The sequence below is a fragment of the Tetrao urogallus genome, assembly GCF_951394365.1.
Source record: "Tetrao urogallus genome assembly, chromosome: 4".
In the NCBI taxonomy this organism is placed as follows: Eukaryota; Metazoa; Chordata; class Aves; order Galliformes; family Phasianidae; genus Tetrao; species Tetrao urogallus.
This window is the reverse complement of record NC_136817.1, coordinates 37,223,157-37,244,184: the sequence shown is the minus strand read 5'-3', so window position 1 is coordinate 37,244,184 and position 21,028 is coordinate 37,223,157.

Genomic DNA, 21,028 nt, shown 5'->3' with positions numbered 1-21,028 from the left:
TAGGCAGAGCTTTATGGAGGGGGGAAAAAAGTATCAAGAAATCTTGCTCTAGTTCACTTTTGGGTTTTTTTGTATGTTGAAGTTTTATACACCAGGTTATGAAATAAAATGCTTGACAAATTTTCAGTTGTGTTTCTCTGATTTGGTGTTTAGACACTATAAATAATAAAACCGTTTAATGGTAAATACATCTCTCTAGGTCTCTATCTAGTTCATCAGACCATTGAAAAATGCAGTAGAATGAATGTATACTCTTACATGTATTTTAAAATGACCAGGGCTGTGTGAAGATCTGTCACAGAGGAGTCTGAAAATAATTAATGTGAAGTGCTTGCTGAACAGGTCTTGTAGTTGTAATTTTGAGAGAGCAAAGTAAAGGAAAAAAAACTCAATTACATCTAGTAACTCTAGTTCCAGAAATATTTGTCGCTTGGATACAGCGTGCTGAAGTTTTGTAATTTGCAAGGTAAGATACTAATCTTAATGTGATTGATTTCATTTTTAACTGGCAATAATTTTTTTTTATATATATGCATATATATATATATATATAAAATAGTTAAATTTGTGTATCTAAGTGTATTTTTACAGTTCTCTCAATTACAAGACATTCACACGTTTGTTCATGAGATTTAGGGAATGTTGTTTCAGGGCAAAGAAACTAACACATTGGTCTATGAAAGTGTGATTTTTTTTTTTTTTTCCTTTATAAATAGAGGGATGAGCAAGCTACTTGGAAACTAGAAGTACATTCCTGAAATACCACCAGCCTCTTGAAAGGAACTTGGAATGACACTCGAGGCATTTTTGTCTTTAGATTTTGGTCATAAAATTGGTTAGCATTTAAAAATTGTATGCTTTCTAGTCATTTGAGCAGTGTGACTATTTTAATGCCACGTATTAATAAAAGTTTTGTTACTTCGGTATTTTTCTGCTGCTATGCAGTCCTTAGGCTGTGGCACAGCCAATGTAAGCGTCCATCCTTTGCTCCCATCAGACACAGATTAGCATCTGAGCCGGCAGCAGACGGCATCCCTCTCCTCAGGCAGTAAGTGAATGGAGAGGATTACTACAAATCAATGAAGGGGGTATAACAGTGATCAAACTAAAGATAGCAGGAATACAGAACAGGAAAAAGTACAAGATAAGGGACAAACTTTCAGGGGAGGGGGGGGGGGAAAGCTTGCAAATAGTTCTTAGAAATTGCACAAGGCCAATTCCTTCCAGAGGAATCTGGAGAAAAGGAGAGGGAAGACTAGATTCTACCATAGATGCCAGTCTCTCACGTGTGAACTTCTGCAGTAACTGCTCTGGGTAAAATGTAATGGATTTCTCTGTAATTGGAATTGAAATTCACGTAAGCTGAAATTCATCCGTGTTATAAATGATTCAAATAATAAATGATTCAGTCTTTTTATGGTTTATAGAGAGTGGAGCAGAGCTGCGCAAGCAGAATTCTTGGGAGTTTTGCTGCTTTATTAATAATTCCTGATTCAAACACACACCAAGTGGTCCTTCTGCTCCTTTCTATCCTTATACAGGTGAAGTACTCACTGACACAGCAGGTTTTTTCTGCTTTTCCAAACCAATGTTGAAATCTTCAGCAGGGAAGGAGAGTGTTTAGTGGGTTTTTGTTTTTTTTTTTTGTTTTTTTTTGACATTATGTGTAGCATTGTTGCCCCTTATTTCAGAAGTCAAACATACAAATATGTATATTTACAAAAAAAAACCAACGACCTAGGATTCTTAATTATGCCAGAATGGTTTATGTATTTTTGTATTTAACATGACAGTTAAAATCTGCTGCATCTATCCTTCTTCATCAACATATGCTAAGTAGAGGAGTCCATCTGCTGAGTTTTACAATCCCCCTGAGTGTTGCATCCCTGAAGTACTTCAGATTTGACCATGACCAACAGAGGCTGCCTTCAGCATGGTCTGCAGTGATTTTTCTGTTTGTTTTGTTTTAATTACAATTAAAAATGTTCTGTTATACTTGTTTCTAGGTTCATCCATCATAGCCACTCCTAATTTATGGCTCTTACTTGTTTTTGCAGATTTGTCTACTTGCAGTATTCAGTGACAAACTTCAAGAACAGTGTTGCACATGCAATTAAGTGTTCTATTCTGCTCATCTCTAGGTACTAGAGGTACATCTCTAGGCAAAATTACAGCAGGTCCTAACCTATGACTCTCATTTGTTTTTGCAGACTCCTGTCTGCTTGTAGTATTGTGTCAAACTTTAAGAGCACTACTGCACATAAATTTGCCTGAGGCAAAGTCCAGTGTTGATTGTGCTTTTCCTGAACCAGCCAAGTGCTGAATCTGAAATGATCTTTAGCAGTGTTACATTTTTACCTCTCTTCCACTAGTTGCAGATTGTGGACGGCAGCAACAGTACTGTAATCCTGCCAAATGGAGGCCTTCAGAGCAAGAAACACAATTTGGGACTTCAATAAAAGGAGAGCTTTGTGGTGTTTTGTTTTTGAAGTAATATTAAGTACTCTTAGGTCATGTGGTCTGTGATTTAAATGGTTTCTTTAGGGAATGTTGACAGTGTTCTAATCCAGCCTATCTAATCATGAATACTTTGTAGGGAAAACTGTTTTGTTGCATTATTTTTCCACTCCCAGAAGGCTGCTTTGATTTATTTTTTTATTTTTTTATTTTTTTTTCCTCCTCTGAACACTTCCAGGTTTGGAAGTTGGCCTTGTCAGTATTGTTGTGTTGTGGGAAGAACTGGACTCTGTTGCACTGGGCTTTGCTCAGATAAGAATCTGGGATAGGAGATGAGGAAGGGGAGGAGAACTGGAGTGCAGGTGCAAAGTTGTGGGTGTGATGGCAACATGGGGTGTGGAAGGAGTTTAGATGGAAAGGATCTGCTAAGAGGTGGGCTGGCTGGTGAGATGGGGGGGATTGGGCAGGTGAGGAGGACATAGGCCACAGTTAATTTGAAAGCCTTTATTGAAGACAAAAGCAGAGACATCTGTTACAAACAGGTATTTTGTTGCCTGCAGGAAAGTATTTGAAAAGGATGGAAGCAAACATGTCTGCTAGTCTGGATTTAATCTGCTTTTGCAACTGTTCTTTTGGCTTTATGGTGGCACCAGCAGCCAAAGGTAAAAAGTGCTGTAGAATACATTTCTCACCAAAATGTTTATGCCCTGGTGTGCCAAGCATAATTTTTCCAAATGCTCTCAAGCTGATTCTGGCAGGTGCCATCAGTGAGTGTGTGCTTGCAGAGCTATCCTGCACGTGGGCAGATCCAGTTAGAACTCATGTTCCCCTCCTCAGCTGACAGAAATGAAAGCCTTTCCCAAGATCTGGCTCAAGTCATTTTATATATGTGCAGAAAGGAGCAGTACGACCTACTTGCTTTCACTGCAGAGCCATTGCATGGCTCACAGATGCACACGGTGCCTGTATCTTCAAACCCTCCCAAGTTGTGGGTGCCCCCCACAAGCTGTGCATTCCAAGTGCTGGAAGGAGAAACACAATAGTGGTAGAACACCTGTGCTCAAAAGGAGGTGCCTGATATTCCACAGCTACCAAACCAGCAACTTCCAGCAGCCTGCTCTTAGTGGGCTGTCCCCTCACTCTGTTATGCTTGTACTCTGTGCCCCTTTGGTCTGTCCTTGAGAGTTTATGAGATGCCAAAGTTCTCATCTAGGGTGTGGACATCTGCTGTAGGAAGACTTCCTACATTTTTATCTGCTACCTCTACTGATGTGCGGTATTCCCAAGATTTGCATCCTTTTTTTTTTAAATTTTGTATCCCAGCTTTTCCTTTCTACTTTATTTTTTACCATTCAGTTCTGATTTAGCATTGCCTGTTCTGTCTACTTTGTACATTATATTGGTGTTCTGCACACTTTTTTCCCCTAAGATGTATGCAGTACTGTGCATTCTAGTTTAAATCAGACTTCAGTCCTTGAAAGCTAGCAGGTAAGTCAATTATCTTTTTCTGGACAGGCTCTAAATCAAATTAGAAAATTATCGTCTGATGGATGTCAAAGGCATTTGCCTGTCTAGGCCACCAGAACATAGGTTGGTGCTGTGATTACTTACTTATGGTACCATACTGTCTACTGATCTCAGACAGCATTAAATCATAGAACACTGCATAATGCTGAAAAAAGAAAAAAAAAAGTATACTTGGGTGACTTTGAAATGTGACTGAGTGGAAGAAATGCAGTTATCTTGCCTGTAAGTTATAAAGTTTCTTTAGAAGAGAAGTAGAAGTTGCTCAGCGCTGAAAGTAGAATAGAATATTATACTTAGTTCTGCCTAAGTCATATCAGGTGGGTTCTGTGCTGGAGCACTGTGTGTTCCTGCCTGTGGTGACATGGGTGTGAGCGAGCTCTTTTCAGAGCAGTGGTATCTAAGTATTAGATAATCAACGTGTTTTATTCCTCCTGTAGTAGGTTAGAAACTTAGTCATGCAAGTACTGAGGAGTGTTTATTTTAAATGCAAGAAAAGAGCTGTTGGTTGGGTTTTTTTGGTCATTATTTTATTTCTCTTTTTGTAAAATGCTAGTAGGCATTTTTGTCTCTAAGAGCTGCATTAGGGAAATGCCTGGGCGAACATACTTGATTAATTTTGCAAGGGCAAAGAACTGCTTGTTGCTTTTCATTGTGTTCTGAACAGGCAGTGCTCATTTCTTTGGCAACACAACTGGCCAGGAGCCTATCCCCTCTGCCCCTGCAGACCCTCCTGTCTGCTCTGGCCCTGCTGCTTGTCAACTTTAGGACTCAAGGGACCTGGGTTAAAAGAAAAATCCCCTCTCTGTGAGGGAGCCAGAATGTGCAGCTGGGCTAATAATGGTGGGAAATATCAAACTGACTTACAAACTGTCTGTGTAAGCACATCCCAAATGTGATTGATGGACCCAGTGTTAGCATGCAGTGCTAGGCATGCATTGGCAGCACTGCAAGCAAGTACTGCTGCAGATTTGCAAGAAATGGCTGGAAGCCACTGTGCCCACTGTGCAATGCCGATGGCCAGAGACTGGCTGAACACATAATCAAACTAATTACACAAATCTGCTAATTGCAGCTCCAGCAGTGACCCTCTGAGGACAAAGAGGGAAGTACCAGTGGGTTGTGGAACTGCGGTCCTTGAGTTGGCTGGCACTGCAGTGCTTCACGTATCCCTTGGCTTGGAGCTCCTCATGCCAAAGGGCTGAAAACTCTTAGGGCACCATCAGCGCAGCCCATAGTTTCTGCTAGCAGGCGAGCAGAGCCAAGCAGCTTGCTTGTCTGCTGCTACATCGCTGTGCCGGGAGTGGTGCTGGCAGCACACTTAGCGTGTGTGTCTGCTAATCCTAGTCATCTCACTGCAAAAATGAGAGAACGAAGGTAGGAGAATACATGAGAGCTTTGGTCGCTGTTGTCAAGGCAACTAACTAAGCCAGATAAGCACATGCTCATTGCTGCTGCCATTTTATTGCCTGCTGGCATTTTGAATGGAAGAAAACAAACACAGAAGGGTGGCAAGAAATGGGAGAAAGGGAAAGGGAAGGGATGAACCACCTATGGCACTTGAAAGCAAACAGCTATGCAGGCAGGAGGGGAGGGCTGTGCTGCAGCGGCAAGAATACTTCAGCCCCTGTCACGGTGCTCTGGGTGCACACGCCTGTTGCTGGTGCTGGCTGCCAGTAGTGCTGTGCTGCTCCAAAATGTGTGATCAGAGTGCACAGCCCTTGTGGTCTGTGCAAAAGGAAGGATTTAGAATAAAGTGAGAGATAAGAGGAGTCTGATGCTAAAAGCAGTCCTGCATCTCCCCTGCATCTTTGCAATTTCCTGTAGGGCAGAGGCTGGGCTCAGTGCTGCAAGGGGAGGGTGTTGTGTTCTAAATGTACAGGTTTTGTGAACTTCCATGCCCAACCATGGGGGAAACTGTCCCTGTGCAGACATCACAGAGAACTGTGGCCAGCAGAGGGTGAAACTGCTGTGTGCTGTCCCACTTTGTAGGCACAGGCAAAGCTTGGGGCAGCCCAGTGCTGAATGCATTTGGCTGTGCTGATCACCCATGGGATGCTACAGACATCCTATTGGGAAAACAAAGTCCCTTCTATGAAAGCTCCCTTCACCACCAGGTACTCACCTCTCTAAGCACTGGCAGAGTGCATGTTCATGAGGATGATTGTTCTCCAGAAGAATCCAGTCTACAGTTCCATGGGAACAGTAATGGGAAAGCGTATGGTGGTACATGAGGTGCAGGTGACACACTGCTTCTTGTTGCCAGAAGCAAAAGCATGACAAACGTGGAAGTTGGTGACACTTAGACCTAGTTCCCTTAGAGGGAGCATTGTGCTCCCCTCTCCCACCCTCTGAACAATGCATGGAGCTGTTTTCATAGTATACTTTTCTTCCCTTTGTGGTTTATGATGCTTTTCCCTTTGTTTTGTTCTTTTTTCTGCCATGGCTGATACTTGCTTTCTTTTCTCTTCACGCTCAAATGTCTTTCGCTAGGAAACGTGGCTTCTGGTTCCCAAGTGCTTTGTACAGTCTGCTTGCTGCTCCTTACCAGGTGAGGTGAGAAGACCTCCTGCAGGTGCATATACAAGCTGGGATCAGCTGGTGCCTCAGCTCATTGTGACCTGATGGCTTGGCGCAGGAGCTGGCACTGCTTCTCAGTGTTACCGTGGCTCGCACTAACCAAATTCTAAAAACAAATGCCCCAAGCTTTCTCCTTTACCTGCTGCCTTTCCCATGAAGGATGGTCCTTGAGACAGGGACAAGTGCCTTAGGGTAGCTGGGTGCCACAACATGGCTGTGAGTTGTGAGTTCTGTGGGGAAACCAAGGAATGCGTGCAAAGGCAATGGCAGCCAGGCCAGGAAAATGGGGCTGTGGTGGAAAAGGTAAGTGGTGATTTTGCCCCTTTGCAGCAAAGACATCATTTGTAAGTGGCACTGTTCAGCTGCAGGGGTTTCTAGGGAAAGTAGGGATCTTGCAGACTGAGTGGGAATGTCACAGGTGTTGGTATAGCCAAGTACATATTTCTGCAGTAATGTGGCTGTTAAGTAATTATGTACAAGATGATAGCAAACTCAGAAATACACATGGCAAAAAATCTAGCATGACCAAACACTCAGTCAAAAATTTTGTTATGTCTGATTTTTACATGCAGTGTTCAAAAATGCCTTTTCACACAGAGGGTACCTTTGTGTTGTTTTGAAGCTTATCATGGAAAGCTGATAGAGAAACAAATGGAGGTGCAGCTTCTCCTGCACAGCACCAAAACCAAGAGGAGGAAGGGTGCTGATGCTAGGATAGAACAAGGGCACTTCAATACCAAGAGACAGGGCCTATTGAGATGTGACACAAAGCCATGTGATGTCAGGGTAGTTTGAGGCCCATCTGAAGGAGTCCTGCTACAAGGAAGAGTGGGTGAGCCCAGCTGTTCCCAAATGGAAAGAAATAGAGGACACAAGAAACAAGGTCGTGCTGCTCGCTGCAGCACAGTTCAGGGCACTGGGCAATCTCATCTCTGCCTGACGCTGGTGTGAAAGCAGAATATCCGTACATCTCCCCTAGCATTAGGCTGACACAGGTGATGTCAAGCTCATTCATCTTCCACCCAGCTGCTGTGCCTTGGGGCTGAAGCACTGCCACCCCAAAACGCTTTCCTTGAGGGGCTTTGAGGAGCAGAGGCAGCTCAGAGGGCAATAGTAGGGTCACTATGGCTTGATACTGGCTATGTTTCAGCAAAAAAAAAAAAAAAGTCTGCATATATGAATCTCACGGTCTGTTTGCCCAAAGAGAAGTCGAGTGTAAAACTGCTGCCCAAGTGAAAAAGTCTGCAAAAGGGCAAAGCTGTGTTTAATAGGGGATTTAAACCCCTAGGCATAGCAGAGAGTGCATTAAATGGTAGAAACAAGGCTAACAGTCTGCTGGCAGGCTGTGGATTTAATCTGGTACTTGCAGATTTCAATAAGGAATGAGACAATATTAGAGATAGTATCAAAGCATAGAGAGAGTGCAACAAAGGACACGGGGGCAGGTTAGAAATAGAGATGTCGTAATCACAAAGCTCAAAGGATTGAGCAGAAAAGAGGTTTTCTTCATCAGGGCCTCCCTAGCACTATATGCTGGGATAAAATGGGCTGTTCTCCAAAGCTGGGCATGCAAACTGATGGCTTGTAAACTTTGGCAGTGATTTTCAAAGATGCTTGAAAAATCATAACACCCAATTAAATAGGAAGTAGTCACACAGACCCCTCGGGCAGTCTTGAAAATTGCAACTGCTCTTTGCATTGCATGTGATTTCTGGCAGGCTCTGCTGGGCTTTGCTCTTCTCTTCAACAGCATCCCTTTAGCTACAGCAGGCACCAGGAGCTGGGCCTGCACAGCCTTGGTGGGGAGAGAAAAGAGGATCATGTGTCTCTGTGCAGGCCAACAACCCTGGATTTTCCCAGCAGTGCTGCTTCCCCTGCTCCAAGGCACTAAGTTGCTACCACCAGTGTCCTTGTGGGTTTTTCTGAGTCTGCAAAATGTGACAGCCTCATCTCTCTTACTCTTTACTTGCCCATGCAACGTGCCCATGCTTACTGCTGACCCCATGTTTCCCACTGCATACCTCAAACTTCTAACATATCTTCCTTAAAATTGCTGCTTTGCTGACACCTTCAAGCTTTGGTCAGCATGAAGAGCAGCTCCTCTTCCCTGCAGCTGTATCTGCCCTAAGCTCTTCTACAGCTGAACTTGCTTAGTGTAGGTTTGTACAGATCCAAAGTGCACCTGCTGCATCCTTTAAATCAAAAACAGCAGCTGGGTTCTGGAGATGAGAGTGTCTAACTGCCTGCCTGCCCAGAGATGCTGAGAATTCTTTTTAATGCAGCACACTTTAGATGGCTTTTCTGACACACGTCCTACAGCTCTACCTGCTTTAGGAGCTGCTGAGGGAAATCGCCTTCCCAGAAAGTCCTGCCGACTGTGGGAGGACAGACCCTCTGGTTTTAGAGTCCTAAAATACCAAACTGTGGGTGACAGGGGACAATGCCTTCCCCTTGATTTCCAGAGAGGTGAAGGCCAGCAGGCTTTCAGCAGCTTAAAACAAACACACAACACATTTCTGCATGTTCAGCCTGCAGGGGGTAACGGCAACCACCTGTAAATCATAGAACATCATAGAATCTCTCTGGCAGCTGTGCCAGGACCTCACCACCTTCTGAGTAGAAGACTTCTACCTAACATCTAACCTAAATCTTGCTTCTTTTCATTTAAAGTCATTCCCTCTTGTCCTATCACTACAGACCGTGTAAACAGTTGCTCTTCCTCCTGCTTGTAGGCTCCCTTCAAGTACTGAAAGGCCACAATGATATCTGCCCGCTGCTTCTCCAACCTTTCTTCATAGGAGAGGTGTTGTCTGCACTTACTCCACCAGCTCCTCATCCTTCCTGTACAGGGTTCTCCGGGCCTGGACGCGGTACTCTGGGTGGGGCCTCATGAGGGCAGAGCAGGAGGGATGATCCCATCCCTTCCCTGCTGCCACCCTTCTGCTGATGCAGCCCAGAGTACTGTTGACTTTCTGGGATGTGAGAGGACTCCGCTGGAGCACGTCCAGCTTTTCATCCACCGTGATCCTCACGTCCTTCTCACAGGGTGTTCTTCTCCCAGTCTGTACTCACATCTGAGAAAGAGCAGCACTATTCTGAGACCCGAAAACACGGCTTTAATTCACCCACGTTAGGATCGAGAGCTGAAATAGGAGCTCTACCTGTGCTGCGACGCAATGCGAAACGTTTGGAGACAACGCGCTCGTCCCCACGGGCAGGGCAGGGCAGGGGCGCGCGAGGGGCAGCGGTGCGTGTGCGCCGCGCGGGGTGCGAGGCGGCTCCCCCCGCCCGCGCGTCTCGGAGCTGTCCGTGATCTCATCGGCGGCCCGGCCTCCTCCGCCGCCTCCTCCTCTTTCTCCTCCTCCTCCGCACCCGCCGCCGGCTGCGGGCACCCCGCCGCGCAGCCCGGCACCCCGCTCCCCTCGCACCCACCCGCCCGCGCGCGGGCCGGGCACCGTCCCGGGAAGGTCACCCCGCTCGCCCCGTGCCGGGGCCGAGCAGGCGGCGGGCCGGGAGCCCCGGCATGGTGTCGGCCACGGGGCGCCGCCGCCCGCGGGGCTGAGCAGAGGCGGGCGCCGGCGGGAAGGAGCCGCGGGGCGAGAAGATGGCCGCCCCCGCGCCCCCCGCGCCGGGAGGCGGGACCTCGCCCCCCGCCGGCCCGCCGCGCCTTCGCCAGGTGGGTGCCCGGCGACGCGAGCGTCCGCGCCCCCTTCCCCCACCCCGGGGCTGGGCGCCCGCGCGGGCGGCAGGTGCGGAGGGGCCGCGCGTGTCGGATAGCCTCCCGGAGGGGAGTAACGGCCTCCCCGGGTGCGCGGGACCGGGTGCCGCGGGCGGCGCCGTCGGTTACGGGCTGAGCGCGCTCCTCCCTCCTCCGCCGCCCCTCAACCAGCTCCTTTCGGACAGGTGCGCACCCACGCGCGCGTGAGCTACCGCGGCGCTGAGGCGGGGCGCCCCGACCGGGCAGCGCGCACCGGGACCGCCGCCACCGCGGCCCCGTTGGCGTAATGCAGCAGCGCTCGGCTCGCGCTCCGCGCCGTCCGTGCCGCATGCACCGCGCTGCCCGCGCCGCCCCGAGCTAACGGCGAGCGTTCGGCGGTGCTGCATTGATTTACATTCGGAGACGCGGAGCGGGCGCTGAGGGCCGTCCCTGCGCGATCCCCGTCCCTGCCGGCTCTGTGGCTGCTTCTCGTGCTGAGGCTTTTGTGTCACCGTGCTGAGATCAATAAATAAAACGCTGTTGCAAAGGAGGGTTCCTGGTGAGCAGTCAGACTATCATACCGTGTACGTGCTCAAACATAAATCCAAATGTAAATTACGCCCTGCTCTTTTTGTTCCTTCATCGTTGGCTGAAGTGCTGGCGGTGCTGCCCACCAGGAGATGTGGGTTCCTGGTTCAGCCCAAAGGTGCGCAGGGAGCTGGGGCTGCTGGCCTGGGCCCAACGGCCTTTGTGTGGGGCGCCCGTAGGATAGTGGCAGGCACAGGGGCTGCAGGTAACAGCAAAGGAGGGCCTAGCTATGAGGACCCCGCGCAGCTGGCTCTTGTTGATGTGGGAGCAGCTCTGTGGGATCGTTGCAGGCAGCGACCAGACACTTAGTGATGACTTGAGTTGCTCCCTGTCCAGGTCCTGCTCATTGCAAGCCATCAGCTCTCCAGCCAGCACTTGGATCCCGAGTGCATGGGCAGCACCGCGCTTCTGCTGACCTATTTTTAGCAGTAAGTGGTTATCACTGCTAATAGCAATTAATAGCAGTCGCTCACTGCTGATGAAGATTAAGGAAGAGGAAGCTATGCCAGGCCAAGCAGCCGCTTTCGTCTGGGTGGTTCCAGAGGTGGGCGTGACTGTCTGTATGGAGGAGGCAGCAGGGAAGGAAGGAGGCAGTACAGGTCCCAGCAGGGAAGGAAGGAGGCAGTACAGGTCCCAGTAGCATGCATGTCATTGGCTGCACAGAGCTGGAGCCCCTGAGATCTGGTGCTGTGCATGCGGTGTAGCCTGGCATCCACTGCATGGCTTAGTGGGATGATTGCTGTTTTCCAGTCTAGCACTTCTTAGCATTATGGATTGAATTCTCATGACGTTACTCATTTTACATGGGAGTGAAATGACAGTGTAAAATCTCATATTACTACGTGGAAGTTGCCTGTGAAAAGATGTGACTACTACAGCAGTTTTACTGCCATCCTATGCATTTTGTCCTGTCTACATTTAGAATTATGAATTACATTCTTAATTATTTTAGAAAGAAATCACTCAGCAGGTGTGCTTCCGAACTATGGCTATGATAGGGTCTGGTATTCAATTGGCATTCTACTACTCTTCAGTAAGACAGCGTGCATAATGTCTTATTGGATGACCTTCACAGGAATATAAAAGCACATGAACAAATAAACAAAGCCAGTCAGGACCAAGTTAAGGAACACAGCAATGGCTAAAGTCAATGAGTTTTCCTATAAGCCATTACAAGCTTCCCACTGTACCAAGCATCTCTTGCATTCTTAGGATGAACAGGCATAGGCTTGAGAAACTAAACAAAAATGTGGCGAATGTGCCTGCTTGAAACTGCTCCCCCAACCTATTAGCAGGCTGGACTTACCACAGCAGCCTCCAGTGAAAACTAGAAACCAACAGCACGTTAAGTTCCCACTACGTACCAAAGATCATTGAAGGCACTTCCAGCTCGATATCAAAAGACATTGAAGATGTTGTTTTAGCTGAACATGTATTTATGGACTTCTGTGTCTTTCAGTTAATTTACGATCCTTGAATGTGACCTTTATGTTAAGGATGTATTCCGGGATGTCTGAAGAACTGTTAGCTGTGAACCTTTTTTCACAAGATACACACTTGCTAAAAGTTTTGCTGAAAGTATACCTTGCCAAGTCAAGTGTTGCAGTCAGATACTATTGAAATTTGTTACACAAAGCTTAAGAATGTACCGAACAAAAAGCGAAGCTTCTATAAATGACATCATTGGAGACCATAGTGTTTAAGATAGGATGGGTGTTGTTCCTCATGTTAGTAGTCACATGTGTTATTTTCATTATTATTCCTTCTGCTTGCCAAGGTTTCTCTTCTGCTGTCAGAAGGGAATTCAAACACCTCTTCATGTTAAAAAAATACAACCATATTAATAAATACAACATTTTCAAAACAAGCATTAAGCATCTTGCATCAGAACACGTGGTCTGTAGAAGAAACAAAGCAATAAAAATAGTACTGAAGGGAAAGACTGGGATGTTGGGTTGGTGTTGCCACATGGTTCCGCAATTAAATTAACCCTTTTATAGATCTCCCCTCCCCTTTTGGCAGACATATCTCTTCCAAACTCTGTGGAAGCTTTTCAGTATTAGACAGCAGAATTGAAGTCACCCCTACCTGGGTCTAAGGAATCTTGTTTAATTTGGAATTAAGATTTTGTGTGTGATAGAGCACAATGACGCTATTTGATAGAGCAAATTCTCAGCTACAAAACACTGTTTTTCAAGATAGTCACCACCATTAGCTGATTTGCACAGGTGAGTTGATTGAGCCAACAACATGTCAGCAATAGAAATAAGTGTCAGAGAAAATAGTTTTACTGTTTCTGTGAAGATCTTTGGTATTCTGCTGTGCCATATTTGTACAAACCCTTCAGTATTTTTTTCATGAAAATGAGAAAGGTACATTAGCAAGTTTTGCCCATCTTGCCCAGACTGTGAGACACTCAGCTGTTTGGTCTTTCTTGTTTGGTATAAGAGACTCGAACTGGGATTTGCACATCAGTAACCCTCAGACTATTGTGGGGTCCTTATTTGAAGACCAGCTCTCCTGTTGGATGCATCCCCTCTGTGTTTCCTGCCAGGTACTCTATCATGTTATGTCTCTGAATGTTAATGAATATATCACTGATATTAATGCATTGCTTCTTATTAAAAAAAAAAAAAGAAAAAAAAGAAAAAAAAAAAAGGTCAGAGTGTCTTCTGCTGTGATTTAACTCATCTCAATCAAAGTTGCTTATCATGGAGCAGTGTACAACAGTAACATGGTGATATTCCCAATGCAGTGATGCCTTTATTATTTGTCTGGAGTCCCTTTATCCCACACCATTCTCCTTTGGTGAAAGAACTGTCTGTAGAACGATGCCTGGAACTGGTAGTCCTCTTTCTTCCTATACAATCTCTGTTTGTTTGGTTGGTCATTTGGTTTGGTTTGTTTGTTGGTTTTTTTTTTCTAAATATGGCAGGATGTATGTGGCGATCCAGAAATATTCAAAGGACTTAAGAATTCTTTGATGCCAGACTAAGACTTGAAATAACCAGAATATGGAGAGTGAGGATCCACAGCGGTGTTCAGGAATGTGAGTACTGCTGTTGGGTGTGAGGATGCAGAGCAGATCTATCATTCTGTTTCTCCGAGGATCTTTCCATAGCAAAATGGCCCTGTACTGTGAATCAGTGAGAGCAAGAAATTAGCTTGAATGTTCAAGAATGGGGAATATGAGATCTTCATATTTTATTCGGTACCTTGGTATGGATCTGGGGAGCCAAAGTCCCCCAACACGGTTGAGATGGTTGAAAATCAGAGTTGTCTGGTCTCATGTATTGTGCCAAATGTGACTCCTGGATGCAGAAGCAGAGCTTCTCTGTGCTGAAATGACACAGCTTTGCAGGCTGTCAGGTCACCTGAAGACTAACAGATGTGGTCTGATCGGTATGAGGTCTCCACCTAGGGGCTGACAAAAATCTCTCATAAGGAACACTGCTTTTGGTGTGTGGGACTGCAGGAGCAGGCTTTGTTCTTTTTGTTGGACTTTTTTTCCCCAAGAAATTTCCCTCCACAACTCTACTATCCCTTTCTCTATTTTTCTCTGGTAGAGAAAAGGTAGAGAAGATAACCATTCCAAAAACTTGTATGCCACTGCAGTGTCAGAGGTGATCTTGCGGACCATCATACTGCTGACTGCTCACACTTGGGGTGTTTTGCTGCAGCCTTTTCTGTCTCAGTGATATTTATCCCACTCCCTCCACATTTCCCAGTGCAGGACATTCTTTGTCTCCTACTAACACTGTGGTATTTGAGGATAACTGAAGCTTCTCTTCCATCGGAGGTTAGATTGATGACGAGACTCCAATCTTGTCAAAGCTTTGCTTTAGATGTTTCCTTTCACATCTTTGCTGGCATGGATTCTAATTTCAAAAATTAAATTGGTTTGAATTCTCAATTTTCGAGGATTCTTTAAACTTTAATTTCATTCAAGTTTATTTTTAATCTTATCCTCTGCTACTGTTAAGGATTAGAAGTAATTTGTTCAAAACGTAAATGTCTTGAAAAGCAGCATAGTTAAATGACTGCATCACATCGCAGAGTGAAGAGAGCAGCCACCAAAATGAACATTTTATGTCTATGAACTGTATATGCTCTATAAAAGGAAGAAGCGTGCTAGAAAATGGCTTCTCACTATTTTTAAATTATGGAACAATGTGTAATGCACCTGTTGCATAGTAGATGTGGGTTGATGTAGGAAAAGGTAATTATGGTTAGTACATAAATGGCTTATGTGTGTCTAGGTAATACTTAAGAATTAGTATACTGCAGTGTTATTTCAGTTACAAAGTCAAGTGCTTAGAAGTTACAAGGTAATAGAATTAAGGACTGTGCAATGTTAGTTCTGTCACCTTCTGTGTCTGTCCTTCACGCTTATTTGAGATGTGCAGAAAAAGGCTTAAAGTGACCCGAGGAACTGAATTGCAATGTTTGATAACACACACAGAATAACAAACATATTTCTCCCATAAAGGCCCATAATCAAGAAAATGGAGATGTTAATTTTTGAAAGCTTTTTCCCTCCCAAATGCAAGCAGAGGTTAAAGGTACAGCTCTGCTTCCAAGTCTTCACCCCTGCAAAGTTTTCCTGTCTGCTGGGGGCTGGGCCTTGGCATATGGTTGGGCTGCACAAAGATCATCTAATCCCTGAAGGAGAAGTGTGTAGATATAAGGGAGGTGAAATCTTTTTAAATGCTTGCTTTGTGTAGCAATCACTTAAGGAATCACTAATGATCATGCTGTGAAAGGGTATGGCACGATGGATTGCACACAAGGAATGCCAGGGAGGATGAAGCACAGTAATTCATGGTACTGCCTAAAGCTGTGGTATAGAGAGTTTATGAGGAATATTTTCCAAAAGTGCAGCTAGAATGTTAGTCTGCTGCTCTGCTGCTTACAGCTCAGCTCAGCATTTGTGTTTAGTCACCTGAATCCTCAAAGCAATGAAGAATCTTGAAGAAGGTAGTAGAGGTACTGGAGCTTTAAAAAAAAACCTAGCAAAAATTCTCCAGGATAAAAATTTCATATATTCAAAATCACATCAAATACTTTATATCTAGGCTTTTTTTTTTTTTTTTTTTTTTTTTTTCTTCCCATACAGTAGCTGCAAAGCCAGTCTGTGAGATACCACAACTGTAGATAGATTAAATTTAGGCAAGGTAGTGCTCTGAAATCCTTAAAATTAATAGATCCTTTTGATCACATCTAAGATTCCAAAATGAGGGAACAACATTGGAGAGTTCTGATTCATGCAGAAACAGTGAATAAAAATTTATCACTGTCACAAAAATCAGCTCAGCCTGAGCTGCAATTTTAGCCTGCTATAGAGGGAAAGAACTGAAGTATTTAAGCCTATTCCTGTTCTAGCCTGGTCTTTTCTTGGTTTATAGAAAAGAGTGTGGAAGGGCTAAAAAAAGAAAAAAGTTAATCAAGTCCCAGAGCCAGGGCTGTCTGAGGGTATTAAATACGTTTCTAAACTAAGTTAGTTTAGTAAACACTGTCAGGTGCAGTATGTGCATGTATTATCAGGGGCATCTAAACCAGGTAGGAAGGAAAGTAGGCAAGGAGTTGTTTAAATATTATGACTCACTCCTGAACGTGTAAAAACAGAAGCATTGGTATTTATTAAGCAGACACAACTTTCTGATGAAGACCTCCTGCCCTGCTGGAGATGGGGTGCCCCCAGCACCAGAAAGCCAGTAGACCAGAGCCAAGGACCTACTCCTGCTGAGCTGTTAAAGCTTTTCTTTTAAAAAGCGAACTGTGTGAAGAACAACCAGAGCAAAAAGGAGACAGAGAGAGGGCTTCTGAGGAAGGCGTTTGCAGAGGGAGATGGGCCAGACTGGAGCTGAGGGCTCTGGGCAGCTATGAGCAACAGTTTGAAAAACAGAGAAAAACTAGGGACCATGCAGGAATATAACTAACTATGAGAGGAATTATCCCTCTCAGGGTTCCAGAAAAAACTTTTCCTTAACCATACCAAGCTCTATAGTGCTTTTTGGATAGGCCAGCCTGCTGCCATCAGCCCTCACAGCTGATGTTCAGTTGCTGTTCCTACCCAGGTGCTGCTTATGGGCCTTGGTAATTGCAGCCAGCTGGTGCTAAGTGGGAAGCAGGTCCAGCATATTGGCTCCTCTAATTCTCTCAGCTGGTCACCTCAAACAGACATTGCTTAGAAGGTTCTAGAAGCAGCCCACAGGAGAAAGCTTTAAAGGAGAAAGCAGCTTGAAGCATTATCTCAGTAGGGTTGTGATACTGCTGTGTACAGGAGAGGCTGTTGTAGAACTGCTGCTGCTGGACCATCTCAGAGGTAGTGGCTTGTTTTTCTTTCAGTATAAATGCTTACAGAGCATGTGTCTTACAGAGGTGTTGAACTAAGGATTTGAATTTGATAGTGTCTCAGCTTCTGAATTTTCTTTGTCTGGTTGTTCATGTGTTATGTATCCTGTGAAGAGAGCCTTTGGGAGAACCTTTGCCTTCTCTGACCTTCTGGAAGTTTCTCTCCTCTACAGGACTGATGTACGTTGGTACTCCCCCAGGCAGGGCTATAGTTCTTAGTTCTAGCTTTGCGATAGTCTCTGTTTCTGGTTGTCCCTGTGAGGGCATGCTATGGGCAGCCCTGGAGTGAGGTGGTTGTGTGTGTCTGCACTGTAGTGGGCTGTACAGCCTTCCCTGCTCAAGGCTGGGCTGTTTTAAGGCTGTGCCCCTACCAAAAGAGCTTTCCTTGAATAGGACCACGTCCTGTATTTTATTGGGCTGCTCTTTCATATTGTCCTGCGTGTGGTATTGCTGTATGGCATAATAAATAAATGAAAATGTTGTACCTTTAGCAACAGAGAAATACTTTTGATGTCTGAGTTTACCCTTAGGCATCTATCTCAAGCTGTGATCACTGAGAATGAACTCCTTGAATGGTGAATGTGCTCTGCTGATGATCAGAGTACAGAGATGGGCCTCCTGCCCTTCTGTTGGTACATATTTCTATTGTGTATAAAAATAGTAACTGCCAAATGAACTTCAGAAGCTTGACTTGACTAAACACTGCATGTTCTGTTCTGATGTCCTTTCTCCCATCCTCCCCCCTTTCATTTTTTAAGTGTCTGACTGTTCTCAGTGGGAATAGTAGGCTGGGCATTTAGGATCAACTGACTTACCTAGCAGGATGTATGGTACAAGATACAATTTTTAAAAAGGATGCAACTAAAGTGCATAACTAGATATACTTGTTTTGATTGATATAAGGACGTGGCTGAAGTAGTGTGACAAAACTTCTGTTGGAGTTTTAGTACTGAAAGCTGAACCTTACTGACAACGTAAGCAGTAATACTGTGTAGAAAATGGGTTAAGCATGCAGAGCTGCAGATTTTTCAGAACTGTGTTCTGAAAACAAAGATGTGTTATGCAGTGAAGTTCCTCTTTCAGTTGAACAAAAATATTCATTTTCTGATAATCGCTTCTAAGTATTACAATTCCTATGTGGTGCTTGACATCCTGATGCTCTTCTAATAGTTTACTCCATGTCCAATCTCTGCTAGAGGTTACTAAATCCTCAGCAGACAGGCAACAGCAATAGTACAGTGGCTTTGCTAATGAGATTATGGCAACAACATCAGAGTTGCAGTTTACTCTTCCACTGCCTCAAAACATAATATTAAAACCCCAAGAGCTTTGGTGACTGTTGTTTAAAAATGTTTTCTATAGGTCTACTAATAGAACCCTGGAATAATGTTTATGTAGATTTCCTTCCTCCTGTGACATAACTGCTGGTACTAATTATGTGCAAGTGCTCTGTGTTTTTAAGTTATATCAAGTTAAAGCTCAAGTTGCACTTCACAGTTGAGATTGAAAGAACTGTATTGAGCTATGGGACTGCACAACTTGCAGCCCAGTTATTAGCTCTCTCTGCTTGTACAGTTTTATTATTTTGATTGTCTGGTCTTCAAGTATTTTGGTTATCTGCAGAATTTAACTGTTCCTATGGAGTACTGGGGATACAGTATGCACTGGTGCAGTTCCTATGTTAAAGGAATCATTGTTTGTGCAACAAGGATTCATTCATCTAAAATCCCTGTGAAACATTTTTTAAAAGTGTTTGCCTTATTAACTCTTTGTATTCAGCTCCACTGATGTACAAAAATTGGCAGCTGGCAGATCAGTCTGCTGACCTCCCACTTCTAGGGGTTCCTTTTCAAACAGTACTTTGACAATTGAATCGAGGCAAGTTTCCAGAAGTTGTGGTGGTTTTGAATTTTAGTCTGTGATTCTTGAAAAGGAGTAAGAGGCTTTACAAAATGAATCTCTACATTTAAACTTTACTAATAAATGGCTTTATTATTTTATTAAGATTCTCTGTGTGTTTTAAGATGATGTATCTGGGGAGGAAGTGTATGAGGGATGACTGTTCTCTTGTGGGGCTCATGTGAGTCTGCAGCGGGTTTCCCTATGCTGAGCTGCTAATGCTGAAGTCTGAGCTGGTGGTGATGAATCTACGATGCTGTTCTTTGTTGCCTTTACTACTTTTGCTTCTTTAGGCATCTAATTTGCTCTGTTGAAGTCTTTAAATCAGGCACAATGTTTTAGTATTGCTAAATTGAGAGGTTCTGAAGATCGTAGTTAGCATAAAATATTAGAATTTTTTTTTTCATGGTAGTAAACTAAACTGGAGAAGTATTTGACCTCTCTAGTGATTGTTATTTGCAAGGCAGATTAAAACATTAACATGCACTTAAATGTGTTCATGTGACTGTCCTGAGTGCTGTTACTTCCTGCGAGGTGTGCATGTGTGGCACAGAATGACATGAAGATAGGGGGTGTGATCTCAACTCCCTTCAATGGAGGAGGAAGCGTGGGAGCCCTTGACACAAGTTGTGCATCCAGCTGGAGAACTTGCATTTCATGGGCTGTTACCAAGTGATGGGAATACACTTACAGCATTCGAAGTGACTGGTTTCAAACTAATAGATCAGATCTGTAAACGATGTTGTCCCATTTTATTAGGTCTAATAGTGAAGTATTGTTTTGTGAGCTTACTTCAGAAAACACTGAGAGTATCCAGACTTGATTCATCTTCTTGTGTAGTCTTTCAAAAGGTTGCAGTTCCTTTTTTTTCCTAGAGTCCTTACCTAATGTGTCCTTCCTGTTACGCTGAGGATAACTTCCATTTCATGCCTTCTAACACCATTAGGAATACCACGTGCCCAAACTCATTGGTTTAAAACAATTAAAGCATTGCCACCTCTTGCCATACGCCTCCGAGAGGAGGCAGTGAATGCTGTACTAATGCTTCTGTGTATGTGCTTTACTTGTAACTGGCCTTCTGATCACATGAGCAGAACTCTTCTGAAGTGTTCTTTGTATGCTGGATCCTGTGTTACAGCTCCATGAATCCGCTGAGACTCTTTTGTTTATTATTATATCTTTCTAAAATCTTGCTTTCCCTCCTCTCAGTGTGGAGTGACTGCCAATATTTGGTCATCTGTGACCCTCAGCTGCTGCTGCTCAGGAATGTGGGTTTCATTCCAGCAGCAGCGGATGGCTGCAGTTCCCTCTCATGTGCTGTGTGTGTCTGTGTGGGTAACAATGAAGTTGGCAGGGAAAGGGGCAGGATTGTGTAGTAGGATCCTCTTGTGACTCTGCAAGAGCTTTCTGGGAGTCTGAACTTGCTCTGGCTGAATGCTGATATCCTGGCCTGTGTTCAAGATGATATTTTAGTTCCTGCTGAGAGCAGCAGCTGGTTGGTGCACAGAAGCCAAAGGCTGTTGGTTTGCCTGGGACAGCAGACAGGGCATCACGTGCCACATGTGCATCTCTTGTCACGCTGCAAACCGGGAGGAGCTGTAGATCCAGATCATGTCGTGAATAATCTGGTCTTGGATTTCATACAACCAGCTTTTTGTATCTGAACCCGAGCTGTAATGAGGCTGTTTATGAGCACTGTTTCCGTAGCAGTCAGATTTATACTGGAAATGCTCTACCCTGAATTACTGCTGGGTTCAGTGCTGTCTTGGTATGCATTCTCTGCTGTCTTGTGGCTGGCCGGTACTTAATGAGGTGGGTGTTTCCAGCGATGTTAGGACTCTTTGATACGAATGACATAGTTGAATGACATAGAATGACATACTTGAAAACAGAAACTAGGGCTGATGCCCCTTTTTCTAGTCTGATCTG